Source organism: Anas acuta, chromosome 3 (genome assembly GCF_963932015.1).
Source record: "Anas acuta chromosome 3, bAnaAcu1.1, whole genome shotgun sequence".
Classification (NCBI taxonomy): Eukaryota; Metazoa; Chordata; class Aves; order Anseriformes; family Anatidae; genus Anas; species Anas acuta.
Genome location: NC_088981.1, coordinates 84593587 through 84599981, shown reverse-complemented (window position 1 = coordinate 84599981; position 6395 = coordinate 84593587). Strand labels below are relative to the sequence as shown.

Sequence of the window (6395 nt, the reverse complement as noted above, 5' to 3'; positions counted from 1 at the left end):
TAAAGGTTGAGTTTTAAAAATAAATGATTGAGTTGTTTTTGCTAGGAATGCTTCCTCAATGCTGAAAAAATATATATATATATATATTGCTATGAATAAAATTAAGCATGAATAGCCAGCATCTGATGGCAGTGCTTTAAAGTCTATGTTATGTGCTGAAGTTCAGCAGGAGGATGTTTTCTGCTTATTCCCAAATGTAATAGAGTTGGTTTGTCATATTGATTTATAACTTGTGTATTTCATTCATATTTATTACTACTACAACTTTTTAAATGTGTTTATGTGTTTGATTTTCACACAGTTGTGGTCCAGAAAATAAAATTGTTTCAAAGTTTTATAATTCATGGTTTCAAAGGAAGTAGATAAAAATATTGAAATATTTCACAAATATTTAGTTATTCTGCAAAGAAGGTGGAATGTATTTCCTTTTAATCATTCAGTATTAAATATCCACTTATTGAAAACTTAAATTTACTGTACTTTAACTTCTTAAGAACTCTTCATACAACACATATTTGCCTTCTGCACTGAAAAAGGAATGCTGAATGACCAAACTTCAAACAGCTGAAACTAAGATAAGAAATGCTCATATAAAACCTGGTAAAATGTAAGAGAAGTGTAGGGGGAGAAAAAAAAAAGAAAAAAAAAAGTCTGGCCTATTTTATCCATAAAATCTGTACTCAGAGAAGGGAAATGTTGATAACTTGATGCAATTTTTAGTAAATACAATATGGTGATACTACTCATCACTTCTATAACATTTAAAAAGGAGAAATAAATACTTCTATTAGTTTCCTACAGCACTCTACAAGACTGCTTGACAGAACATTTTAACATGCAACAAGGTAAGACCAACATCAAAATATTGTATCCTCTTAGTGATTTAGAAACAAGGGAATGAATAAAATCAATAAATGTATGCTAAATTACAGATGTAATCGAATGAAAAATGGCATACATTATTGATCAATGTTTCAGTTCAAAATATGACAATAGGTTATCAACCTAATTCAGAATTATGATATTTTACCTTTTTTTAAATGCATTGCAGGATTTCTACTTTAATCAATAGTCTCTTTACAGTTAGAAAATGTGCTGGTCTTGATTAGATTTAATGAACAATAAACAAAATACATTTCAGATAGTTCTATAAATTCCGTGGAGAACTTTGATTTATTAAATGGATGTTTCACTCAGGGGAAAAAAAAAAAAAAAAAGTGTAAAATGAGATGTAGCTCACCACATTTCATTTTATAGGTCACTATTCGTGTGTTCATATTCCTCCTTCCATGAAAATTAACTGCACACTACAGATCTGACACAGAAACCTTTTGCTAAACCTTGGAGGCATAGTTATTACACACGTCTACTCTGGTGACTTAAAGCATCAGTTTGCAGCACAGCAAGGCACAGTAAGTTGTGTTAAAGAGTTTACAGAAGTGCTAAAAAGTGCTACAGTCTTGCAGCTTCTAACCTCTTCCTGATTACTGACCCTTATACCTTTCTCAAGGTACAAACACCTCTATAATGGACGTAAGACTACTGATAATAAACTTGTTTTTCTTGGTTATTTTACTCCTAAGAAGTAATACACAGATTCCCTTACATACACTCTGCAGGTTATGGGATAGCTCTTTAGAATACGTTACAAAATCATGACTATATAAAAATAAATGTGAACCAAACCACTGGGTGGCTACCTACATTGGCTGAGGGAATATTACAGATGGATTTTAACTTTTGTCATTCCTTTAACTGTCAGCACTGACTCCTAAAAGTGAAAAGACACATCTGTGTAGCTAAAGTGTTTACACCTTACTCCCTCCTGGGAAATGTCCTGCTGCAGCCCAGAATCTCCATCATGAAAAGTGGGAGGGATTTCTGATTTTGCAGGGAAAAAATAAAAATAAAAAATCTTAGGATAAACTTTGCACTAGGCAGGATTGCAAGACATCCCAGCCTTCTGATAGTGCGCTCCCTTGTTGATCTTCAAATCCTTTATTTTTATCTGATTTTTTTTTCCCTCTGTGGGACTTTTTATTGTCTCTATTTTGTGTCTCCTCCTCCTTACAGGCCACACACCATGAGGTAAAGACAATAGCTAATGATAACCACTATTTCACCCATGCTATCAGGTGACAAGTATATTTGCAAGTGAAATGTGTAGAGACAGAGAAGTGAAAAACAAAACTATGTCTGGCTGTATGACTTATCCCTTGTGATTCATTGATCAAAGCATCATGATAGGAGCAGGAACACAAGATAAAAGCCTCCCAAGAAGCCGACTGCTGATGATTTATGCTAGCTGTACCACCATATCTTCAGGGATGGAAGCATACACAGTTCAGGTCCATATTCTTTCTTCATCCCATCCTTTACACTGTGCTTCTCCTTTACACTGTGCTTCTTCCTTCTTTCTCCACTGAAGGTCCCATGTGAAAATGTATAAGTAGTATAGGCTTCTTCTTCCTTTGTACCTCATAAGTCTGTCCTGTTGCTCACTCTGTGAAATGCAAAAGCATATTACCTGATAGATGAAGAAAAAATGCCATACTTTTGCAATTGCTTTTAATTATACCTGTAACACCTTACTTGTTGCCTTCAAGAACTAGTTCTTTACAGTCATTCAGGTTTTTTGGAGTTCTCTTGTTGACCTTAAAATGGTCCAAAAGATGTGTTAGGTTCAGATAACTGCAGCATCAGATTCTGTGATATCTGTGCTGGACCCAGGTAGACAAGGCAAATTTATCTCTGTTCTGACTCCATTGATTTAATCTGAGCTAGACATGGGTAGTGGTAGACCAGTTATTTAGCAAGTCTATTTATGATGACATTGCTGATTTCATTTGTCAATGTGTCCTCAGGAATAGATGTCTTAAAAACAAAAGATGTGCCAGAATGAATCTTTCCAGTGGTGCTTGTAACCATATTGTCTCTCATTTATTTTTGCTATTGGAAAGATGGATGGTTCATTTTGACATAGGAGAAAAAATTGATTTTGTATGTAGCAATAACTATAAAGAATTGGAAGTTTAAATGAAGCAGCTAGTCTGTCATATCAGATTAAGGAAAAATAGATACAATTTAATGACTAAAAGAATCATTATAATGATCTGGAAAAAAAATATTTGAGTCATATATCTGACTCAGTTCTTTTCTGTGGACTGCTTTTAATAATCAGGTACTGGATGTGTTCTCATATACTGTTTTCTTTGGCAAACCAGATTATTTTATTTATCTATGTGAAAATGATCACAAAACCCTGACACAATATATACAGTACTATTATTCTTCTCAAAGGAAAACAAAACAAACAAACAATAGATTAAATTAAAATAATAAATATTATTGGAAACAGTAGAATGAAATGTGCTAGTCTATATAGTCATTTCTGGCGGGGATTGCTTTTACACTTTCTCTGAATATATATGCTTTTACTTAATTTTTAAAATTAAGTAAAATAGAAACTTCCGTTTAACATAAAAATGACATTCTAAGAAATGAACTTATTTGTGATCATACTTTCCCTGGTGTCAGCACCTGGATTCTACTTCCAGAGGGATAGAATCCCTTCAACTCCTCAGCTGTAACTCATCAATAAATGTAGCTGTTGCCCACTGTATGAATGCATTACACAAGTTTATGCTGTTTCTAAGTTATAAAATAATGAAAGCATCTGGCAAATGAAACAAACAAAAACAACTTGCTAGATGTTCTTTTGAATTTACAATTTATCTGAGATAAAGCTGAAAACCTATGGAACACATGGGACATAATGGCATAAAATTAACTTAAACATTTTTGGAATTTGCATTTTCCTATCCAGGTTTGACTTCCAAGAAGAATGTTGACTAGACTGTGGTGCCTTCTGTGGGCTTGCAAGTAAAAATGCTAAAATATTGTTTTTAATTGTACTGCTCTGTCTATTTGAATGTACATTTAAAATATTCAGAGAAGCTAAGTAATTGAATGTACTTTTGCCGATCTCATCCCCCCCAAAAAAATTCTCTGTGAAAGAATTTAGTGAAGCCCTAAAATGCTTAGACATAAATAACTAAGGATAGGTACAAATGGTTTATCTAGTACAGCACATTTAAGGAATCAATAAAGACTATTAACTGTTTTAATTAAAAACAGACAATAGACAGCTTTCAAGTCAAAAATTCAACAACTTCACTTATCTCCCCGAACTGGTCCTGCCAGAAAAAGTAGTACTATAGAAATATGAACAACTGAAACCTCTTTGGCTGCCATTGTTAACAAAGAAATTAACCAGTGAAACACCAAAGGGTGTCTGTGTGTCTTCAGGAGATAATCAAAACTGCTAATTTTGGTTATTTGCTTACTTCCAGTACTGTATGATATTTGTTTCTTGTTAAAGTTGTATTGATCTTCCATCACACAACAATTTTTCAATTACTTAGCATGCTGACAGGGCAGCAATGTCACAATGGATGCGGGCAATTAAGCAGTCAACGTGGTGAGAGGCATACAATTTACACCATGTCACTTTTTATAGATAACGTTATTGATGAGGTGCATATATATGAGACTGCATGTACCTTGAAGCAGAACTGTTGGGTATTATTTAGGAATTCCCAAACTAGAAAAGTCAGAGGCTCATTTTGTCACTGTTACAATCTTATTAACTCACTGCTAGTTTAAAAAGGTTTTTTATTTTGTTATAGATATATATCCATCCATCACTGACCTAGAAACCTATGAGGTATGTTTGCTTCTTTTACACCAGAAATATTTTGTGTGAACAGCTTGTATCATCCCTAAAATTTTCCAAAGAAATGGAAGTGCTGAAATCTTATCCCTTAATTAGGATGTTCAAAGAGTTGGCAGGGTTCGTTAATGCCATTTCCATACTTCTCAGAGACTTTTGTAATGTAAATAGAAAGGCTTCATAAGCATGCATACACATTACCTTCCTTTTTTTCAGAAACTAATCCAGAGTTACAGTTCAAACTTGGGCAACTTTCCACCTCAAACAGTGCTGAGACCAGTCTTACCTGTAACCACCTCTACTCACTCTCTGAAGCTTGACTGTCTCCTGGACTCTCTGGATATATCATTAACTGGGGAAAACACATGAAATAAAGGACTCTTAATAAAATGTGATTCATTCTGCACAGTAAATATGAACTATGTATGTGTTAATCCAAGAGTTAAGAAGAATAACAAGCTGAGAAGGCATAGGAAGTGATGGAACCTATCTAGGCCTACAAGTTTGACATGTCAGCTTGGTTTATTTTCTTTTCCCCTTCTGAGTCCCAAGCTTGCAGTCTGCATTCCTGTTCTCTACAAGTTAGTAATCTCAAGGCAAATCCTTTTCTGTCTCCTTTTGTTCCCAATCCCCAAGTTCCAAAAGTTTCTTCTCTGTTGTAGCTGTGAGATACTTACTCAGAGTGAGGATGGGTGGTAACAGGCTCTGTGATCCTGACAGCTGTGGTGATTTTGTGCCCAAGCACCTTCAAGCTGAGCTAAGCAGGAGGCAAGCTGCTGTACCCACACTGATCCTACAGCCACGTCTGACTCCTTCACCTTAGGTTCCCTTTCTGGAGTGAGACCCTTCTGAGAAGTGAAGCAAGCAGAGATCAGGGGAAAGAGGACAACAACTCCATAGCACCCTGTGGAGCAAGGACAACACCTCCATGGCATCCTGTGGAGCCTGGGGATGGTTCTCACTCATTTCAAGAGACCAGCTAGGAGATGAGGGAGCTGGGAAAACTGGGCAGCAAGGATTTTCTCTTTTTCAGGGAGGGGAATGAAGAGTGCAGGCAACATGAATTTTTCACCTGGTACGGGAAGCTATGATGGAGTGTTTGTTATCATACTCTTTCCAGAGCTTTGTAGATGTAGGCAGGGCTACAGTAGGCACTTCTGTCCTATTTAGAAACAGGACCGCTAGAGTGCTTACCATTATGTTTCAAATGACAGAAAGCTGTAATTTCTTTCTCTAAAGTATCAGTAGTTACTTTTAATGTAGAACATTTGTAGTGAGGGCTCTGACACTTACAGGCTGTGGCTCACTTCTCCAGCAGCAAAAGCTCAAACCCACATCTCTCAGGAATGCACACCCACCACCATTTGGCTAGAACATAGGAGAACTCCAGTTTTTACATACTGAAATGCTGCCAGTGTGGTGAAAATACCACAGAACTGGTGGTGAGGTATACGGAGAGGTTGTCTGAAGAATGTGGTGAATCTGGTCTCTACTCCCAGATTTATTGCTAGGCATTTAGTCATCTCAGGACACAGGTTCACGTCCAAACTTTACGCAGAATCACTTCAGACTTCCACTTTCTGCCTAATTTCAAGGTCAGAAAGCTTTCTTTCACATATGTATGACGTTTGACCCTGGGCACAGCCAAGCTTTCTCCCAAAGG

General features: G+C 36.0%; 1 long non-coding RNA gene across 1 annotated transcript; it reads right to left on the bottom strand.

Annotated features, from left to right (window-relative positions):
* Positions 1-390: 390 nt before the first annotated feature.
* Positions 391-5645, bottom strand: LOC137853069 (uncharacterized). The gene is made up of 2 exons (XR_011094214.1): positions 5410-5645; positions 391-2503 (listed from the first exon to the last, which is right to left on the bottom strand). It is a non-coding gene; the product is annotated as an uncharacterized lncRNA (long non-coding RNA).
* Between the last annotated feature and the right edge of the window lie 750 nt (positions 5646-6395).